Genomic DNA, 22,987 nt, shown 5'->3' on the forward strand with positions numbered 1-22,987 from the left:
TGAGGGGAAGAGGTGGAGGAGAGAGAGGAAGGGTAGGTGGTTAGGAGAATGAGGGGAAGAGGTGGAGGAGAGAGAGGAAGGGTAGGTGGTTAGGAGAATGAGGGGAAGAGGTGGAAGAGAGAGAGGAAGGGTAGGTGGTTAGGAGAACGAGGGGAAGAGGTGGAGGAGAGAGAGGAAGGGTAGGTGGTTAGGAGAACGAGGGGAAGAGGTGGAGGAGAGAGAGGAAGGGTAGGTGGTTAGGAGAATGAGGGGAAGAGGTGGAGGAGAGAGAGGAAGGGTAGGTGGGTAGGAGAATGAGGGGAAGAGGTGGAGGAGAGAGAGGAAGGGTAGATGGGTAGGAGAATGAGGGGAAGAGGTGGAGGAGAGAGAGGAAGGGTAGGTGGGTAGGAGAATGAGGGGAAGAGGTGGAGGAGAGAGAGGAAGGGTAGGTGGGTAGGAGAATGAGGGGAAGAGGTGGAGGAGAGAGAAGAAGGGTAGGTGGGTAGGAGAATGAGGGGAAGAGGTGGAGGAGAGAGAGGAAGGGTAGGTGGGTAGGAAAATGAGGGGAAGAGGTGGAGGAGAGAGAGGAAGGGTAGGTGGGTAGGAGAATGAGGGGAAGAGGTGGAGGAGAGAGAGGAAGGGTAGGTGGGTAGGAGAACGAGGGGAAGAGGTGGAGAAGAGAAAGGAAGGGTAGGTGGGTAGGAGAATGAGGGTAGGAGAATGAGGGGAAGAGGTGGAGGAGTGGGAGGGGGTAAGAGAGGGAGAAAGAAAAAGAGGGATGGAGAGAGCAGAGTGAGAGCCATAAAAAGCAAAAGAGAACAAGAACTAATCGAGAAATGAGGATGCAGGACATGCCGACAGGGTAAGAGATGGGAAGGAATGTGAGACCGACTATGATCTATATTTCATTGAAACACCAGTAGAGAACAAACAATTAATGGAAGAGCGTTAGAAAAACGATTTCTAGTAAAACCTAGAACCAGTGAAACCAAGAACCAGTGCAACCAAGAACCAGTGAAACCAAGAACCAGTGAAACCAAGAACCAGTGAAACCAAGAACCAGTGAAACCAAGAACCAGTGAAACCAAGAACCAGTGAAACCAAGAACCAGTGAAACCAAGAACCAGTGAAACCAAGACTAAAAACAACAAGATAACTCATATAAAAAACATACAGTCTGTAAAATGTTTCTAGGTTGAGAACTTTAGTGAAACAGCACAGTTAAAATATATGGCAAATACAAAGGAAGAAACCAATGGAGTTCAGAAGCTTGTATTTATTTGCTGAAAAGGATGGAATAATATGATGAGAACCAATGAGAGTGTGGAATACAGAAAGATGCTGTTCTATAGGTCAGCTCCATTGGACATCATCTGCCATTGGTCAATTATTGTGCAACTTTGAATTGAGATAGAGATCACAATCTCCAATGACTTAGAAAGAGAGTAACATAACTTTGTCTATTTCTCTGGTTTAAACATTTATAATAACATTTAAATCAACATCATCAAAACAATTTAAACAAACTGCTGTATTCACCAAAAGCTAAGAACTGTATAGTGACGGAAAATTATCTCACCAATCAATTTAACACAGACCAAAATCAGCTGAAAAAGCATCCAGTGTAAGACATTTGTATTATGAATTTATAGTCCTGAGAGAGTGTGTGTGTGTGTGTGTGTGTGGGTGTCCCGGGGAGTGTGTGTGTGTGTATGTGTGTGTGTATATCCACCTGTATGAGTGTATGTCAGAACGTGTGTGTTTGTGTATGTGTGTGTACATGTGCATGTGTGTGTCTGTTTGTGTGTGTGTGACCGTGTCTGTGTGTTATGTGTTTGAGAGAGTGTGTGTGTGTGTGTTAATCTAACAAACACTATTGCGCCTTTGGAACAATTTACAGATTCAGATTCAGATTGAACATCAGAATGGAGGTATCTTTACAAAATAAAAGCCACACTCCTTCACATGGCACATTTGCAGCATCCATCAATAAAACCCCTATTCAAAATATAACTTCTAACAAACACCCCATCGTCATTCGTACCAGCAACACAAGCACAGTTAAAAAGCATTGAGATCAATGAAACAGACAAGAATAAAAGTTGTTTTTACATCTACCTCTAGTTTTTAGGAAACAAAGGCCTGTGTCATCAGGTAGTGGGTTGATTTGACATAGAAATGGCAACCACGGACCAACGACCAGGACCCTAAAGCGAAAAGGCAAAAAACTACAACCAGCGCGCAAAGACACCCAACTTCCTCCATCGCTGTACGTAAACATGACATCACTTCCTGAATTCATGACTTCCCTTCCTGAATTACCCCACCCCTCCTCTGTTATAGTTTTCCTCATAAAATACATACAAGTGCAATCTACCTCCATTCATTGCATTCTCCAAGCATGTATCATATTCAGTAAACATATATGACCCCTGTAACATATGAGCCATTTAAAGTACATCCACACTGTGTGTCCGTCCTCTCCACATTCATCCCACATGTTTCATTGTTCATTTCCATAGAGCTACAGAGACAGTACAGGTCAAAGTGAAGGACAAGAAGAAGATCAGAATTAGAAGAACAGAGCCAAAAGAACAAAAGTCAGGAAGAAGCCCTGTCAGCGGAACCCCCCTGCCCCACCCATCCGCACCTTTCCCTCCCCATTTGGCCCCCGGGGGCCCCTCACACGGTGAGAGAGATGAAGCTGTTGTATCTCTGGATGTTCCTCTTTAGGATCTCCGAGCAGGGCCCCAGGACCCGTTCGAAGCGGGGCCGGTCCAGCTTCACACACTTCAGGGGTCCCCGGGCCACCACTGTGGCCGCCCGCGGCCTGTTCAGCAGCAGGGCGATCTCACCTGGAGGACAAGGTGGAGTCAGAGGTCAGGGGTCATTCTGTTGACTTTCATGAGGGTCATTACTTATGATGATGATGACATATAAGGTTGTGTCCTTTCAGGTCCTTGTGTTTTATTCAGATCCTGGTGTGTGTTGAACAGGTTCCTAACAGATCCTGGTGTGTGTTGAACATGTTCCTAACAGTTCCTGGTGTGTGTTGAACAGGTTCCTAACAGTTCCTGGTGTGTGTTGAACAGGTTCCTAACAGATCCTGGTGTGTGTTGAACAGGTTCCTAACAGATCCTGGTGTGTGTTGAACAGGTTCCTAACAGTTTCTGGTGTGTGTTGAACAGGTTCCTAACAGTTCCTGGTGTGTGTTGAACAGGTTCCTAACAGTTCCTGGTGTGTGTTGAACAGGTTCCTAACAGATCCTGGTGTGTGTTGAACAGGTTCCTAACAGATCCTGGTGTGTGTTGAACAGGTTCCTAACAGTTCCTGGTGTGTGTTGAACAGGGTCTGTAATGTAGCATTCGCCTAAGAATGTGTGTGTAACGTTATCCACTCACCAAAGTAGTCGGATGGCCCCAGACGACCAACCTCGACGTACTCCTCATTGTCAGATCTACGCTGGAGAACAGAGGCTGTACCCTAGAGAGAGAGAGAGAGAGAGAGAGAGAGAGAGAGAGAGAGAGAGAGAGAGAGAGAGAGAGAGAGAGAGAGAGAGAGAGAGAGAGAGAGAGTGAAAGAATTTAACATCTAATTTATGCACATAAAGCATTCTGCAGACCCCATGTACGGACCTCATGAAAGAGAGAAGAGGGAGGAAAAGAGACAGAGAGAGAGAGAGAGAGAGAGAGAGAGAGAGAGAGAGAGAGAGAGAGAGAGAGAGAGAGAGAGAGAGAGAGAGAGAGAGAGAGAGAGGGGAATAAAGAAAGAGAGAGACAGACAGACAGCAGAAGGATGAAAAGGGGAACAGACAGCAGAAGGATGAAAAGGGGAACAGACAGCAGAAGGATGAAAAGGGGAACAGACAGCAGAAGGATGAAAAGGGGAACAGACAGCAGAAGGATGAAAAGGGGAACAGACAGCAGGAGGATGAAAAGGGGAACAGACAGCAGAAGGATGAAAAGGGGAACAGACAGCAGAAGGATGAAAAGGGGAACAGACAGCAGAAGGATGAATAGGGGAACAGACAGCAGAAGGATGAAAAGGGGAACAGACAGCAGAAGGATGAAAAGGGGAACAGACAGCAGAAGGATGAAAAGGGGAACAGACAGCAGGAGGATGAAAAGGGGAACAGACAGCAGAAGGATGAAAAGGGGAACAGACAGCAGGAGGATGAAAAGGGGAACAGACAGCAGAAGGATGAAAAGGGGAACAGACAGCAGAAGGATGAAAAGGGGAACAGACAGCAGAAAGATGAAAAGGGGAACAGACAGCAGAAGGATGAAAAGGGGAACAGACAGCAGAAGGATGAAAAGGGGAACAGACAGCAGGAGGATGAAAAGGGGAACAGACAGCAGAAGGATGAAAAGGGGAACAGACAGCAGGAGGATGAAAAGGGGAAGGGAGAGAGGAGGGATGAGGAAAAGAGAAAATAGGCATTATTTTGCTAAATCATCAGTGGGATTAGCCTGAGAGAGACATTCTTTCCTTTACAAACCTGCAGGTGTACAGGATTTAGACCACTCTGATGTGGGACAACTGCTGACAGACATACAGACACATGGACACACAGGCACAGATACACCAACAGACACACCAACTGACCAGAGAGACAGACCAACTGACAACTGACCAGAGAGACAGACCAACTGATAACTGACCAGAGAGACAGACCAACTGACAACTGACCAGAGAGACAGACCAACTGACAACTGACCAGAGAGACAGACCAACTGATAACTGACCAGAGAGACAGACCAACTGACAACTGACCAGAGAGACAGACCAACTGACCAGACAGACAGACCAACTGACAACTGACCAGAGAGACAGATCAACTGACCAGAGACAGACCAACTGACAACTGACCAGAGAGACAGACCAACTGACCAGACAGACAGACCAACTGACAACTGACCAGAGAGACAGACCAACTGACCAGACAGACAGACCAACTGACAACTGACCAGAGAGACAGATCAACTGACCAGAGACAGACCAACTGACAACTGACCAGAGAGACAGACCAACTGACAACTGACCAGAGAGACAGACCAACTGACAACTGACCAGAGAGACAGACCAACTGACCAGAGAGACAGACCAACTGACAACTGACCAGAGAGACAGAGCAACTGACAACTGACCAGAGTGACAGACCAACTGACCAGAGAGACAGACCAACTGACAACTGACCAGAGAGACAGAGCAACTGACAACTGACCAGAGTGACAGACCAACTGACAACCGACCAGAGGGACAGACCAACTGACAACTGACCAGAGAGACAGACCAACTGACCAGAGAGACAGAAAGACAGAACGACTGACCAGAGAGACAGACCAACTGACCAGAGACAAAAAGACAGACCAACTGACCAGAGAGACAGACCAACTGACCAGAGAGACAAAAAGACAGACCAACTGACCAGAGAGACAGACCAACTGACCAGAGAGACAAAAAGACCCAACTGACCAGAGAGACAAAAAGACAGACCAACTGACCAACAGACCAACTGACCAGAGAGACAAAAAGACAGACCAACTGACCAGAGAGACAACCAAACCAGAGAGACAGACCAACTGACCAGAGAGACAAAAGAGACAAAAAGACAGACAACTGACCACAGACCAACTGACCAGAGAGACAGACCAACTGACCAGACAGACCAACTGACCAGAGAGACAAAAGAGACAGACCAACTGACCAACTGACCAGAGAGACAAAAAGACAGACCAACTGACCAGAAGACAAAAAGACAGACCAACTGACCAGAGAGACAGACCAACTGACCAGAGAGACAAAAAGACAGACCAACTGACCAGAGAGACAGACCAACTGACCAGAGAGACAAAAAGACAGACCAACTGACCAGAGACAGACCAACTGACCAGAGAGACAGACCAACTGACCAGAGAGACAAAAAGACAGACCAACTGACCAGAGAGACAAAAAGACAGACCAACTGACCAGAGAGACAGACCAACTGACCAGAGAGACAAAAAGACAGACCAACTGACCAGAGAGACAGACCAACTGACCAGAGAGACAAAAAGACAGACCAACTGACCAGAGACAGACCAACTGACCAGAGAGAGACCAACTGACCAGAGAGACAGACCAACTGACCAGAGAGACAAAAAGACAGACCAACTGACCAGAGAGACAAAAAGACAGACCAACTGACCAGAGAGACAAAAAGACAGACCAACTGACCAGAGACAGACCAACTGACCAGAGAGACAAAAAGACAGACCAACTGACAACTGAACAAAGCATCAGAAAGAACAATAAAGATACAGACAGAAAGAGAGAGAGACAGAAGATAGATTGTACAGACAGACACACAAACACAAAGTCAGACAGAGAAACATACTTAGAAACATACTTAGACTTGGTTGATGTTCATTTCCCTGACTCTTGGAGAGAGAAGTGTTCCTAAACTAAACCAGTGGTGCTGTTGTGCTGATTCCACTGGTCTGAGTCTACAATGCCCTTTACATCACCATTCATTTACTCTCACAGTCATTACTGAGAGCATGGAAACGTGTGCACACCACACAAATGAATGCACGCACCGAAGCACACACACACACACACACACACACACACACACACACACACACACACACACACACACACACACACACACACACACACACACACACACACACACACACACACACACACACACACACACACACACACACACACACACACACACACACACAGGCAAGCAAACACACTATCCAAGAGCTTTCCATCACTGTAGTCCCAAGCTGCTGGCACACAACCCAAGACAGAGCAATTACATGCACACAAACACGGAAGTCTCACACACGCACGCACACACGCACACACACACACACACACACACACACATTCCCAGGAAAAGAAGGAGAGGAGTCCTCCACAAACAGCTGATGTCTGCTGGACAGCCTGACTGAACTCTGTGACCGACCAGAGGCAAGTGTGTGTGTGTGTGTGTGTGTGTGTGTGTGTGTGTGTGTGTGTGTGTGTGTGTGTGTGTGTGTGTGTGTGTGTGTGTGTGTGTGTGTGTGTGTGTGTGTGTGTGTGTGTGTGTGTGTGTGTGTGTGTCGGGCGTCACTCCCAAATAGCACAATAGAGAAGAAATAGTTGAATGATTTATCAAGCAATACGTACAGCAGCCCAAAGAAAGGTTAACGTCAACTCTCACAGCTGTTGATAAACGGTTTGAGTGTGTGTGTGTGTGTGTGCAACTGTGTATGAGCGAGTGCGTGCTTGCTAAGATCATATATAAGAAGAGGCCTACTGAATATACACTGAGTATGCATATTGCCATGCGTGTACATGTGTATGCACAGTTGAAGTCAGAAGTTTACATATACTTAGGTTGGAGTCATTTTTCAACCACTCCACAAATTTCTTGTGAACAAACTATAGTTTTGGCCAGTGGGTTAGGACATCTACTTTCTGCAGGACACAAGTACTTTTTCCAACAATTGTTTACAGACAGATTATTTCACGTTTAATTCACAGCTTGGAAAATCCCAGAAAATGTCATGGCTTTAGAAGCTTCTGATAGGCTAATTGACGTCATTTGAGTCAATTGGATGTTTTCCCGTGGACATATTTCAAGCCCTGACCTCAATCCTATAGAAAATTTGTGCCCAGAACTGAATACGTGTGTGCGAGCAAGGAGGCCTACAAACCTGACTCAGTTACACCAGCTCTGTCAGGAGGAATGGGCCAAAATTCACCCAACTTATTGTGGGAAGCTTGTGGAAGGCTACCCAAAACATTTGACCCAAGTTAAACATTTTAAAGGCAATGCTACCAAATACTAATTGAGTGTATGTGAACGTCTGGGAATGTGATGAAAGAAATCAAATAAAAGCTGAAATAAATAATTATCTCTACTATTATTCTGACATTTCACATTCTTAATGGTGGTGATCCTAACTGACCTAAGAGAGGGAATATTTACTAGGTTTAAATGTCAGGAATTGTGAAAAAGTGAGTTTAAATGTATTTGGCTAAGGTGTATGTAAACTTCTGACTTCAAATGTAGCTGTATTTGCAAGCACATATAGTTGAAGTCGGAAGGTTACATACACCATAGCCAAATACATTTACACTCAGTTTTTCACAATTCCTAAAATTTAAACCTAGTACAAATTCCCTATTCACAAAGTTTTAATGACTCCAGTGTATGTAAACTTCCGACTTCAACTGTACATATTGATAAGAGGGAATGTACTGTATGTGTGGCTTCACGACTGCATTCTGTGTGTGACAGGGCATTAGTCTGTACTTCCTCCTCAAGTTCAAGTTCCTATAAGGGCATGAATATTACAGTAGGGGTCTGTGTGTTTAATGTCCTGAATGAACATTTACATTGTGGGGCCTAACTGCTAGCTAGCTGAGAATAGCAGTCAGTGCTTTAGTCCTTTTACACTATCGTCATAGTCCACTGTAGAGGTCTTGACTGGTCCACCTCAACCTGAATACCTGAGAAGACCTCTAGTCCACTGTAGAGGTCTTGACTGGTCCACCCCAACCTGAATACCTGAGACCTGAGGAGACCTCTAGTCCACTGTAGAGGTCTTGACTGGTCCACCTCAACCTGAATACCTGAGACCTGAGAAGACTAGTCCACTGTAGAAGTCTTGACTGGTCCATCCCAACCTGAATACCTGAGACCTGAGGAGACCTCTAGTCCACTGTAGAGGTCTTGACTGGTCCACCCCAACCTGAATACCTGAGACCTGAGAAGACCTCTAGTCCACTGTAGAGGTCTTGACTGGTCCACCTCAACCTGAATACCTGAGACCTGAGAAGACCTCTAGTCCACTGTAGAAGTCTTGACTGGTCCATCCCAACCTGAATACCTGAGACCTGAGGAGACCTCTAGTCCACTGTAGAGGTCTTGACTGGTCCACCCCAACCTGAATACCTGAGACCTGAGAAGACCTCTAGTCCACTGTAGAGGTCTTGACTGGTCCACCCCAACCTGAATACCTGAGACATGAGAAGACCTCTAGTCGACTGTAGAGGTCTTGACTGGTCCACCCCAACCTGAATACCTGAGAAGACCTCTAGTCCACTGTAGAGGTCTTGACTGGTCCACCCCAACCTGAATACCTGAGAAGACCTCTAGTCCACTGTAGAGGTCTTGACTGGTCCACCCCAACCTGAATACCTGAGAAGACCTCTAGTCCACTGTAGAAGTCTTGACTGGTCCACCTCAACCTGAATACCTGAGACCTGAGAAGACCTCTAGTCCACTGTAGAGGTCTTGACTGGTCCATCCAAACCTGAATACCTGAGACCTGAGAAGACCTCTAGTCCACTGTAGAGGTCTTGACTGGTCCACCCCAACCTGAATACCTGAGACCTGAGAAGACCTCTAGTCCACTGTAGAGGTCTTGACTGGTCCACCCCAACCTGAATACCTGAGACCTGAGAAGACCTCTAGTCCACTGTAGAGGTCTTGACTGGTCCACCTCAACCTGAATACCTGAGACCTGAGAAGACCTCTAGTCCACTGTAGAAGTCTTGACTGGTCCATCCAAACCTGAATACCTGAGACCTGAGAAGACCTCTAGTCCACTGTAGAGGTCTTGACTGGTCCACCCCAACCTGAATACCTGAGACATGAGAAGACCTCTAGTCCACTGTAGAGGTCTTGACTGGTCCACCCCAACCTGAATACCTGAGAAGACCACTAGTCCACTGTAGAGGTCTTGACTGGTCCACCCCAACCTGAATACCTGAGACTTGAGAAGACCTCTAGTCCACTGTAGAGGTCTTGACTGGTCCACCCCAACCTGAATACCTGAGACCCGAGAAGACCTCTAGTCCACTGTAGAAGTCTTGACTGGTCCACCTCAACCTGAATACCTGAGACCTGAGAAGACCTCTAGTCCACTGTAGAAGTCTTGACTGGTCCACCCCAACCTGAATACCTGAGACATGAGAAGACCTCTAGTCCACTGCCACTGGAGAGGCATGTAATGCCTGCTTGTTTGATGCCAGACACATTTCCAGAAGGGAAGAAAATAAACTAAGCAACACTAAATACATGTATGGAATAGCAACGATAGTTGATTTAGTCGTTGACAAAAAGCACACACATATCTGGGAACCAGGCTCGGGCTGAACTAGCCTGAGATAGTCAGACTACATCACACTCCGTTTCATGTTTGTTGTTGAATGATTTCCAGGGTAGTTCTGGGTAGTCCGTGCAACCTGAAGGGATTTACCAGCTAGCAGTAAGTGAATGTAGTGCACTGCATGGCATCATCCCAAATGGCACCCAGTTCCCTTTATAGTGCACTCCTTTTGATCAGGGCCCATGAGCTCTGGTGAAAAGTGGTGCGGTAAGAAAGAGAATGGGAGGCACTTCGGGACACAGCCCATATCTTCAGCCATGTTTAAGTTTAAACGGAGCTGATAGTGCCAGAACCTCTCTCTAAGTCTAATCCTTAGCTCTCTGCTCTGCTCAACTTTTCCTTGGCTCACACTTCTAATGAGAACTAATAATACCCCATAGGAATATAATGAGTCTCAATGAGAGATCCCATCAGACCAAACCATTTAGCACTAATACAAAGGTGTGCTTGTGAGAATATGGAGAATATGGAATATGAGTGTGTATTGTGTGTGTGTGCGTATTGTGTGTGTGTGTATTTGAGGGTGTGTGTATATGAGGGTGTGTGTTTGCACGTGTGCCTGCTTGCCTGAATGTCTTTGTCTGTGTGTGTGATTAACAAAGATAAATGTGTATAGAGTCTGGTAGTGTGGTAGTCTGGTAGTGTGGTAGTGTGGTAGCCTGGTAGTGTGGTAGTGTGGTAGTGTGGTAGTCTGGTAGCCTGGTAGTGTGGTAGTGTGGTAGTGTGGTAGCCTGATAGTGTGGTAGTCTGGCAGTGTGGTAGTGTGGTAGTGTGGTAGTGTGGTAGTGTGGTAGCCTGGTAGTGTGGTAGTGTGGTAGCCTGATAGTGTGGTAGTGTGGTAGCCTGGTAGTGTGGTAGCATGGTAGTGTGGTAGCCTGGTAGTGTGGTAGCCTGGTGGTAGCCTGGTAGTGTGGTAGCGTGTGGTGGTAGTGTGGTAGCGTGGTAGTGTGGTAGCGTGGTAGCCTGGTAGTGTGGTAGTGTGGTAGCCTGGTAGTGTGGTAGCTGGTAGTGTGGTAGTGTGGTAGCCTGGTAGTGTGGTAGCGTGGTAGTGTGGTAGTGTGGTAGCCTGGTAGTGTGGTAGTGTGGTAGCGTGGTAGTGTGGTAGTGTAGTGTGGTAGTGGTAGCGTGGTAGCCTGGTAGCCTGGTAGTGTGGTAGCCTGGTAGTGTGGTAGCGTGGTAGTGTGGTAGTCTGGTAGTGTGGTAGCCTGGTAGTGTGGTAGCGTGGTAGTGTGGTAGTGTGGTAGTGTGGTAGCCTGGTAGTGTGGTAGCGTGGTAGTCTGGCAGTGCCTGGTAGCGTGGTAGTGGTAGAGTGGTAGCGTGGTAGCCTGGTAGTGTGGTAGTGTGGTAGCCTGGTAGTGTGGTAGCGTGGTAGTGTGGTAGCGTGGTAGCCTGGTGTGTGGTAGCGTGGTAGTGGTAGTGTGGTAGTGTGGTAGCGTGGTAGCCTGGTAGTGTGGTAGCGTGGTAGTGTGGTAGCCTGGTGGTAGTGTGGGTAGTGGTAGTGGTAGCCTGGTAGTGTGGTAGCGTGGTAGTGTGGTAGCTGGTAGTGTGGTAGCCTGGTAGTGTGGTAGGTGGTAGTCTGGTAGCCTGGTAGTGTGGTAGGTAGTGTGGTAGCCTGGTAGTGTGGTGGTAGTGTGGTAGTCTGGCAGTGTGGTAGCCTGGTAGTGTTGTAGTGTGGTAGCCTGGTAGTGTGGTAGCTAGCGGTAGTGTGGTAGCGTGGTAGCCTGGTAGTCTGGCAGTGTGGTAGCCTGGTAGCGTGGTAGCTGTGGTAGCTGGCAGTGTGGTAGCCTGGTAGTGTGTGGTAGCGTGGTAGCCTGGTAGTCTGGCAGTAGCCTGGTAGTGTGGTAGCGTGGTAGTGTGGTAGTGTGGTAGTCTGGCAGTGTGGTAGTCTGGCAGTGTGGTAGCCTGGTAGTGTGGTAGCGTGGTAGCGTGGCAGCATTGTAGCTGTGGTGCGTGGTAGCGTGGCAGTGTGGTAGTGTAGTACTGTGGCAGTGTTGTAGTGCATGGTACTCTGGTAGTGTGGTAGTCTGACAGTGTGGTAGGGGTTCCCTGTACATTGGGCCAACATGAGGCTGTGGTGCTCTGAAGCTAAAATACATTTTTGTGGTACTCTTGTTGGGCTCAGAGACAGACAGACAGACAGACAGACAGACAGACAGACAGACAGACAGACAGACAGACAGACAGACAGACAGACAGACAGACAGACAGACAGACAGACAGACAGACAGACAGACAGACAGACAGACAGACAGACAGACAGACAGACAGACATGTTCTGTGGGAAAGGCAGAAGCCTGAGCCTAAGAGCATAGGAGAGTAGTGGTGGACACCAACACACGCATTCAAACACTGACTCTCCTTCACAAACACATGCATGTTATGTTCTTCTATCCTCGTGGGGACCAAGTCATTGATTCCCATCCCAAATCCTATTTTCCCTAACCCTAAACTTAACCCTTAACCTAACCATAACCCCTAACCCTATCCTTAATTCTAACCCTAACCCTAATTGTAACCCTAAAATACATTTTTCCTTGTTGGGACCGGCAAAATGTCCAAACTTGGCAGAATTTTCCTTGTTTAATTATCCAGATTAAGTGGATGCCAACAGCGACGGGTCCAAGGCCAGAAGGACCCCTCTATTCCCACCCTTCTTTCCCTCCTCTTCCCTCCTGCCATCTCAGACACACGGGGTGCCAGTCTGACGGAGCCAAGAGCAAAGAGGAGGAGAGGAGTGGAAGAGGAGGATAAGGATGAGAAGAAGAGAGAGAAGGAAGAGAGGAGAAGAGAGGGGGGCAGTAGAGGATTAAGATCCCAAATGCTAAAGGAGATCAAATTGTAAGGGAGTTCTATGAGAGAGAGTGAGAGAGAGTCTGTACACAGAGACAAATTGAAAAGAACAAGGACAGTTTTTACACACTGCTGAACATGCCCATCCAGGGTGCCCCAGAGATCCCCATGAGCTGGGCTCTCTAGATACAGTACAGTATTAACCATAGCTGGGCTCCATGAGCTGGGCTCTCTAGATTCAGTACAGTATTAACCATGAGCTGAGCTCTCTAGATACAGTACAGTATTAACCATGAGCTGGGCTCTCTAGATACAGTACAGTATTAACCATGAGCTGAGCTCTCTAGATACAGTACAGTATTAACCATGAGCTGTGCTCTCTAGATACAGTACAGTATTAACCATGAGCTGAGCTCTCTAGATACAGTACAGTATTAACCATGAGCTGAGCTCTCTAGATACAGTACAGTATTAACCATGAGCTGAGCTCTCTAGATACAGTACAGTATTAACCATGAGCTGAGCTCTCTAGATACAGTACAGTATTAACCATGAGCTGAGCTCTCTAGATACAGTACAGTATTAACCATGAGCTGAGCTCTCTAGATACAGTACAGTATTAACCATGAGCTGAGCTCTCTAGATACAGTACAGTATTAACCATGAGCTGGGCTCTCTAGATACAGTACAGTATTAACCATGAGCTGGGCTCTCTAGATACAGTACAGTATTAACCATGAGCTGAGCTCTCTAGATACAGTACAGTATTAACCATGAGCTGAGCTCTCTAGATACAGCACAGTATGTCTTCAATAAACATGGGGATGTCCTCATTTACTGTACCCCTGGCCAACAGGAAGAGGAGAGGATGAGTAGAGGGAAGGAGGGGAGGGAGAGGTGGGAGGGAAGGGGAGGGGAGTAGCAAGAGAGGGAGAGAGAGACAGAGGGGCAATGGGGAAGGTAGACAGAAGGACAGAGAGAGAGAAAGAGGGGAGAGAGAGAGAGAGATAGAGACAGAGAGAGAGCGAGAGACAAAAAGAGATGCTGCTGCTATGAAGAAGACACATAACCATATGATATGATGGTAGCTGCTGCTGCTGCTATGAGGAAGACACATAACCATATGATATGATGGTAGCTGCTGCTGCTATGAGGAAGACAAATAACCATATGATATGATGGTAGCTGCTGCTGCTATGAGGAAGACACATAACCATATGATATGATGGTAGCTGCTGCTGCTATGAGGAAGACACATAACCATATGATATGATGGTAGCTGCTGCTGCTATGAGGAAGACAAATAACCATATGATATGATGGTAGCTGCTGCTGCTGCTATGAGGAAGACACATAACCATATGATATGATGGTAGCTGCTGCTGCTATGAGGAAGACACATAACCATATGATATGATGGTAGCTGCTGCTGCTATGAGGAAGACAAATAACCATATGATATGATGGTAGCTGCTGCTGCTATGAGGAAGACAAATAACCATATGATATGATGGTAGCTGCTGCTGCTATGAGGAAGACACATAACCATATGATATGATGGTAGCTGCTGCTGCTATGAGGAAGACAAATAACCATATGATATGATGGTAGCTGCTGCTGCTGCTATGAGGAAGACACATAACCATATGATATGATGGTAGCTGCTGCTGCTATGAGGAAGACAAATAACCATATGATATGATGGTAGCTGCTGCTGCTGCTATGAGGAAGACAAATAACCATATGATATGATGGTAGCTGCTGCTGCTATGAGGAAGACAAATAACCATATGATATGATGGTAGCTGCTGCTGCTGCTATGAGGAAGACACATAACCATATGATATGATGGTAGCTGCTGCTGCTGCTATGAGGAAGACAAATAACCATATGATATGATGGTAGCTGCTGCTGCTGCTATGAGGAAGACAAATAACCATATGATATGATGGTAGCTGCTGCTGCTATGAGGAAGACACATAACCATATGATATGATGGTAGCTGCTGCTGCTATGAGGAAGACAAATAACCATATGATATGATGGTAGCTGCTGCTGCTATGAGGAAGACAAAACCATAACCATATGATATGATGGTAGCTGCTGCTGCTATGAGGAAGACACATAACCATATGATATGATGGTAGCTGCTGCTGCTGTGAGGAAGACAAATAACCATATGATATGATGGTAGCTGCTGCTGCTATGAGGAAGACACATAACCATATGATATGATGGTAGCTGCTGCTGCTGCTAACCATGAGGAAGACACATAACCATATGATATGATGGTAGCTGCTGCTGCTATGAGGAAGACAAATAACCATATGATATGATGGTAGCTGCTGCTGCTATGAGGAAGACACATAACCATATGATATGATGGTAGCTGCTGCTGCTGCTATGAGGAAGACAAATAACCATATGATATGATGGTAGCTGCTGCTGCTATGAGGAAGACACATAACCATATGATATGATGGTAGCTGCTGCTGCTATGAGGAAGACAAATAACCATATGATATGATGGTAGCTGCTGCTGCTGCTATGAGGAAGACAAATAACCATATGATATGATGGTAGCTGCTGCTGCTGCTATGAGGAAGACAAATAACCATATGATATGATGGTAGCTGCTGCTGCTAACCATATGAGGAAGACAAATAACCATATGATATGATGGTAGCTGCTGCTGCTATGAGGAAGACAAATAACCATATGATATGATGGTAGCTGCTGCTGCTATGAGGAAGACAAATAACCATATGATATGATGGTAGCTGCTGCTGCTATGAGGAAGACAAATAACCATATGATATGATGGTAGCTGCTGCTGCTATGAGGAAGACAAATAACCATATGATATGATGGTAGCTGCTGCTGCTATGAGGAAGACAAATAACCATATGATATGATGGTAGCTGCTGCTGCTATGAGGAAGACAAAACCATAACCATATGATATGATGGTAGCTGCTGCTGCTATGAGGAAGACAAATAACCATATGATATGATGGTAGCTGCTGCTGCTATGAGGAAGACAAATAACCATATGATATGATGGTAGCTGCTGCTGCTATGAGGAAGACAAATAACCATATGATAAGATGGTAGCTGCTGCTGCTATGAGGAAGACAAATAACCATATGATAAGATGGTAGCTGCTGCTGCTATGAGGAAGACACATAACCATATGATATGATGGTAGCTGCTGCTGCTATGAGGAAGACAAATAACCATATGATATGATGGTAGCTGCTGCTGCTAACCATGAGGAAGACAAATAACCATATGATATGATGGTAGCTGCTGCTGCTATGAGGAAGACAAATAACCATATGATATGATGGTAGCTGCTGCTGCTATGAGGAAGACAAATAACCATATGATAAGATGGTAGCTGCTGCTGCTATGAGGAAGACACATAACCATATGATATGATGGTAGCTGCTGCTGCTATGAGGAAGACAAATAACCATATGATATGATGGTAGCTGCTGCTGCTATGAGGAAGACAATGATATGATGGTAACCTGCTATGAGGAAGACAAATGACCATATGATATGATGGTAGCTGCTGCTGCTATGAGGAAGACAAATAACCATATGATATGATGGTAGCTGCTGCTGCTATGAGGAAGACAAATAACCATATGATAAGATGGTAGCTGCTGCTGCTATGAGGAAGACAAATAACCATATGATATGATGGTAGCTGCTGCTGCTATGAGGAAGACAAATAACCATATGATATGATGGTAGCTGCTGCTGCTATGAGGAAGACAAATAACCATATGATATGATGGTAGCTGCTGCTGCTATGAGGAAGACAAATAACCATATGATAAGATGGTAGCTGCTGCTGCTATGAGGAAGACAAATAACCATATGATATGATGGTAGCTGCTGCTGCTATGAGGAAGACAAATAACCATATGATATGATGGTAGCTGCTGCTGCTATGAGGAAGACAAATAACCATATGATATGATGGGAAGACAAATAGCTGATGCTGCTGCTATGAGGGAAGACAAATAACCATATGATATGATGGTAGCTGCTGCTGCTATGAGGAAGACACATAACCATATGATATGATGGTAGCTGCTGCTGCTATGAGGAAGACAAGGATAACCATATGATATGATGGTAGCTGCTGCTGCTATGAGGAAGACAAATAACCATATGATATGATGGTAGCTGCTGCTGCTATGAGGAAGACAAATAACCATATGATAAGATGGTAGCTGCTGCTGCTATGAGGAAGACAAATAACCATATGATATGATGGTAGCTGCTGCTGCTATGAGGAAGACACATAACCATATGATATGATGGTAGCTGCTGCTGCTATGAGGAAGACACATAACCATATGATATGATGGTAGCTGCTGCTGCTATGAGGAAGGAAGACAAATAACCATATGATATGATGGTAGCTGCTGCTGCTATGAAGAAGACAAATAACCATATGATATGATGGTAACTGCTGCTGCTGCTTTGAGGAAGACACATAACCATATGATATGATGGTAGCTGCTGCTGCTGCTTTGAGGAAGACACATAACCATATGATATGATGGTAGCTGCTGCTGCTGCTTTGAGGAAGACACATAACCATATGATAAGATGGTAGCTGCTGCTGCTGCTATGAGGAAGACACATAACCATATGATATGATGGTAGCTGCTGCTGCTATGAGGAAGACAAATAACCATATGATATGATGGTAGCTGCTGCTGCTATGAGGAAGACACATAACCATATGATAAGATGGTAGCTGCTGCTGCTATGAGGAAGACACATAACCATATGATATGATGGTAGCTGCTGCTGCTATGAGGAAGACAAATAACCATATGATATGATGGTAGCTGCTGCTGCTATGAGGAAGACACATAACCATATGATATGATGGTAGCTGCTGCTGCTATGAGGAAGACACATAACCATATGATATGATGGTAGCTGCTGCTGCTATGAGGAAGACAAATAACCATATGATATGATGGTAGCTGCTGCTGCTATGAGGAAGACACATAACCATATGATATGATGGTAGCTGCTGCTGCTATGAGGAAGACAAATAACCATATGATATGATGGTAGCTGCTGCTGCTATGAGGAAGACACATAACCATATGATATGATGGTAGCTGCTGCTGCTGCTGATGAGGAAGACAAATAACCATATGATATGATGGTAGCTGCTGCTGCTATGAGGAAGACACATAACCATATGATATGATGGTAGCTGCTGCTGCTATGAGGAAGACAAATAACCATATGATATGATGGTAGCTGCTGCTGCTATGAGGAAGACAAATAACCATATGATATGATGGTAGCTGCTGCTGCTATGAGGAAGACACATAACCATATGATATGATGGTAGCTGCTGCTGCTGCTATGAGGAAGACAAATAACCATATGATATGATGGTAGCTGCTGCTGCTATGAGGAAGACACATAACCATATGATATGATGGTAGCTGCTGCTGCTATGAGGAAGACACATAACCATATGATATGATGGTAGCTGCTGCTGCTATGAGGAGGAAGACAAAGGAAGACTGTGAACAGTGTGAAGCGAATCAGTGCAAATGTGCAGAAACTGTGTGTGTCTTGCATCTGCTCATCTCAATATCTGTAGTGCTGCTCGTGGCCATGTCATTTCTCTGAGTCTACCTTTATTACATTGGTATATTAGTCTAGTTAGTCTAGCCAGCTATGTAAACTTGTAGTAATCATGGCCGAATTACCGACCGGGCACGTGCCCAGGGGTACTGACCTGCAGGGGTCCTGACCTGCAGGGGTCCTGACCTGCAGGGGTACTGACCTGCAGGGGTCCTGACCTGCAGGGGTACTGACCTGTAGGGGTCTTGACCTGCAGGGGAACTGACCTGCAGGGGTACTGACCTGCAGGGGTCCTGACCTGCAGGGGTCCTGACCTGCAGGGGTACTGACCTGCAGGGGTCCTGACCTGCAGGGGTACTGACCTGCAGGGGACCTACTGACCTGCAGGGGTACTGACCTGCAGGGGTCCTGACCTGCAGGGGTCCTGACCTGGGTCACCTGGGGGTCCTGACCTGCAGGGGTACTGACCTGCAGGGGTCCTGACCTGCAGGGGTACTGACCTGCAGGGGACCTACTGACCTGCAGGGGTACTGACCTGCAGGGGTACTGACCTGCAGGGTGCCTGACCTGCAGGGGGTCCTACTGACCTGCAGGGGTCCTGACCTGCAGGGGTACTGACCTGCAGGGGTGCAGGGGTACTGACTGACCTGCAGGGGTCCTGACCTGCAGGGGTACTGACCTGCAGGGGTACTGAGGGTCCTGACCTGCAGGGGTACTGACCTGCAGGGGTACTGACCTGCAGGGGTACCTGACCTGCAGGGGTACTGACCTGCAGGGGTCTGACCTGGGGTCACCTGGGGTACTGACCTGCAGGGGTACTGACCTGCAGGGGTCCTGACCTGCAGGGGTACTGACCTGCAGGGGACCTGCAGGGGTACTGACCTGCAGGGGTACTGACCTGCAGGGGTACTGACCTGCAGGGGTCTGACCTGCAGGGGTACTGACCTGCAGGGGTCCTGACCTGCAGGGGTACTGACCTGCAGGGGTACTGACCTGCAGGGGACCTGCAGGGTACTGACCTGCAGGGGTACTGACCTGCAGGGGTACTGACCTGCAGACCCTGCAGGGGTACCTGACCTGCAGGGTCCTGACCTGCAGGGTACTGACCTGCAGGGGTCCTGACCTGCAGGGGTCCTGACCTGCAGGGGTACTGACCTGCAGGGGTACTGACCTGCAGGGGTACTGACCTGCAGGGGTACTGACCTGGGGGTACTGACCTGCAGGGGTACTGACCTGCAGGGGTCCTGACCTGCAGGGGTCCTGACCTGCAGGTACTGACCTGCAGGGGTAGGGGGTCCTGACCTGCAGGGATCCTGACCTGCAGGGGTACTGACCTGCAGGGGTACTGACCTGCAGGGGTACTGACCTGCAGGGGTCCTGACCTGGGGGTACTGACCTGCAGGGGTACTGACCTGCAGGGGTACTGACCTGCAGGGGTACTGACCTGCAGGGGTACTGACCTGCAGGGGTACTGACCTGCAGGGGTACTGACCTGCAGGGGTACTGACCTGCAGGGTACTGACCTGCAGGGGTACTGACCTGCAGGGGTACTGACCTGCAGGGGTACTGACCTGGGGTCCTGAGGGGTCCTGACCTGCAGGGGTACTGACCTGCAGGGGTACTGACCTGCAGGGGTACTGACCTGCAGGGTACTGACCTGCAGGGGTACTGACCTGCAGGGGTACTGACCTGCAGGGACCTGCAGGGGTCCTGACCTGCAGGGGTCCTGACCTGCAGGGGTCTGACCTGCAGGGGTACTGACCTGCAGGGTCCTGACCTGCAGGGGTACTGACCTGACCTGTAGGGGTACTGACCTGCAGGGATACTGACCTGCAGGGGTGACCTGACCTGCAGGGGGGGTCTGACCTGGGGTCTGACCTGCAGGGGTACTGACCTGCAGGGGTACTGACCTGCAGGGGTACCTGCAGGGGTACTGACCTGCAGGGGTACTGACCTGCAGGGGTACTGACCTGCAGGGGACCTGCACTGACCTGCAGGGGTACTGACCTGACCCTGCAGGGGTACCTGACCTGCAGGGACCTGTACTGACCTGCAGGGGTACTGACCTGCAGGGGTACTGACCTGCAGGGATACTGACCTGCAGGGGTACTGACCTGCAGGGGTACTGACCTGCAGGGGTGCAGGGTCTGACTGACCTGCAGGGGTACTGACCTGCAGGGGTACTGACCTGCAGGGGTACTGACCTGCAGGGGTACTGACCTGCAGGGGTCTGACCTGCAGGGGTACTGACCTGCAGGGGTACTGACCTGCACCTGCAGGGTACTGACCTGCAGGGGTACTGACCTGCAGGGGTACTGACCTGCAGGGGACCTGCAGGGGGTACTGACCTGCAGGGGTACTGACCTGCAGGGGTACCTGACCTGACCTGCAGGGGTACTGACCTGCAGGGGTACTGACCTGCAGGGTCCTGACCTGCAGGGGTACTGACCTGCAGGGTACTGACCTGGGGGTACTGACCTGCAGGGTACTGACCTGCAGGGGTACTGACCTGCAGGGGTACTGACCTGCAGGGGTACTGACCTGACCTGCAGACCTGGGTACTGACCTGCAGGGGTCCTGACCTGCAGGGGTCCTGACCTACTGACCTGCAGGGGTACTGACCTGGGATACTGACCTGCAGGGTCTGACCTGCAGGGGTACTGACCTGCAGGGGTACTGACCTGCAGGGGTACTGACCTGCAGGGGTACTGACCTGCAGGGGTACTGACCTGCAGGGGTACTGACCTGGGGTACTGAGGGGTACTGACCTGCAGGGGACCTGCAGGGGTCCTGACCTGGGGTACTGACCTGCAGGGGTACTGACCTGCAGGGGGTGACCTGCAGGGGTACTGACCTGCAGGGGTACTGACCTGCAGGGGATCTACCTGGCAGGGTCCTGACCTGCAGGGGTACTGACCTGCAGGGGTCCTGACCTGCAGGGGTGACCTGACTGACCTGCAGGGGTACTGACCTGCAGGGGTACTGACCTGCAGGGGTACTGACCTGCAGGGGTACTGACCTGCAGGGGTACTGACCTGCAGGGGTACTGACCTGCAGGGGTCTGACCTGCAGGGTACTGACCTGGGGGTACTGACCTGCAGGGGTGCACTGACCTGCAGGGTACTGACCTGCAGGGGTACTGACCTGCAGGGGTACTGACCTGCAGGGGTACTGACCTGCAGGGGTACTGACCTGCAGGGGTACTGACAGGGGTACTGACCTGCAGGGGTACTGACCTGCAGGGGTGACCTGACCTGACCTGGGGGTACTGACCTGCAGGGGACCTGCACTGACCTGCAGGGGTACTGACCTGCAGGGGTACTGACCTGCAGGGGTACTGACCTGCAGGGGTACTGACCTGCAGGGGTACTGACCTGACCTGCAGGGGTACCTGACCTGACAGGGGTACTGACCTGGGTAGGGGTACTGACCTGCAGGGGTACTGACCTGCAGGGGTACTGACCTGCAGGGGTACTGACCTGCAGGGGTACTGACCTGCAGGGGTACTGACCTGCAGGGGTACTGACCTGCAGGGGTACTGACCTGCAGGGGTACTGACCTGCAGGGGTACTGACCTGCAGGGGTACTGACCTGCAGGGGTACTGACCTGCAGGGGTCTGACCTGCAGGGGTACTGACCTGCAGGGGACCTGCACTGACCTGCAGGGGTACTGACCTGCAGGGTACTGACCTGCAGGGGTACTGACCTGCAGGGGTCTGACCTGCAGGGGTACTGACCTGCAGGGGGGTACTGACCTGCAGGGGTACCTGACCTGCAGGGGTACTGACCTGCAGGGGTACTGACCTGGGGTACTGACCTGCAGGGGTACTGACCTGCAGGGGTACTGACCTGGGGGTACTGACCTGCAGGGGACCTCAGGGTCTGACCTGCAGGGGTACTGACCTGCAGGGGTCTGACCTGCAGGGGTACTGACCTGCAGGGGTACTGACCTACTGACCTGCAGGGGTACTGACCTGCAGGGACCTACTGACCTGCAGGGGTACTGACCTGCAGGGGTACTGACCTGCAGGGGTACTGACCTGCAGGGGTACTGACCTGCAGGGGTACTGACCTGCAGGGGTACTGACCTGTAGGGACCTACTGACCTGCAGGGGTACTGACCTGCAGGGGTACTGACCTGCAGGGTCTGACCTGCAGGGGTACTGACCTGCAGGGGTACTGACCTGCAGGGGTCTGACCTGCAGGGTCCTGACCTGCAGGGGTACTGACCTGCAGGGGTACTGACCTGCAGGGGTACTGACCTGCAGGGGTACTGACCTGCTGACCTGCAGGGGTACTGACCTGCAGGGGTACTGACCTGCAGGGGTCCTGACCTGCAGGGGTACTGACCTGTAGGGGTCCTGACCTGACTGACCTGCAGGGGTACTGACCTGCAGGGGTACTGACCTGCAGGGGTACTGACCT

General features: G+C 49.1%; 1 protein-coding gene and 1 long non-coding RNA gene across 3 annotated transcripts in view; one reads left to right on the top strand and one right to left on the bottom strand.

The window, feature by feature from the left end:
• The window catches only part of LOC123999673 (cAMP-dependent protein kinase type I-beta regulatory subunit-like), a 432,723-nt gene that overhangs the window by 386,162 nt on the left and 23,574 nt on the right, over positions 1–22,987 (top strand).
• LOC123999675 lies at positions 1,805–9,820 on the bottom strand. 2 transcript variants are annotated; one of them, XR_006832488.1, is made up of 3 exons: positions 9,800–9,820; positions 3,381–3,462; positions 1,805–2,834 (listed from the first exon to the last, which is right to left on the bottom strand). It is a non-coding gene; the product is annotated as an uncharacterized LOC123999675 (long non-coding RNA). The 2 variants fall into 2 exon arrangements; XR_006832489.1 differs by lacking the exon at positions 9,800–9,820 and adding an exon at positions 6,356–6,379.

Source organism: Oncorhynchus gorbuscha, linkage group LG16 (genome assembly GCF_021184085.1).
Source record: "Oncorhynchus gorbuscha isolate QuinsamMale2020 ecotype Even-year linkage group LG16, OgorEven_v1.0, whole genome shotgun sequence".
Lineage (NCBI taxonomy): Eukaryota > Metazoa > Chordata > Actinopteri > Salmoniformes > Salmonidae > Oncorhynchus > Oncorhynchus gorbuscha.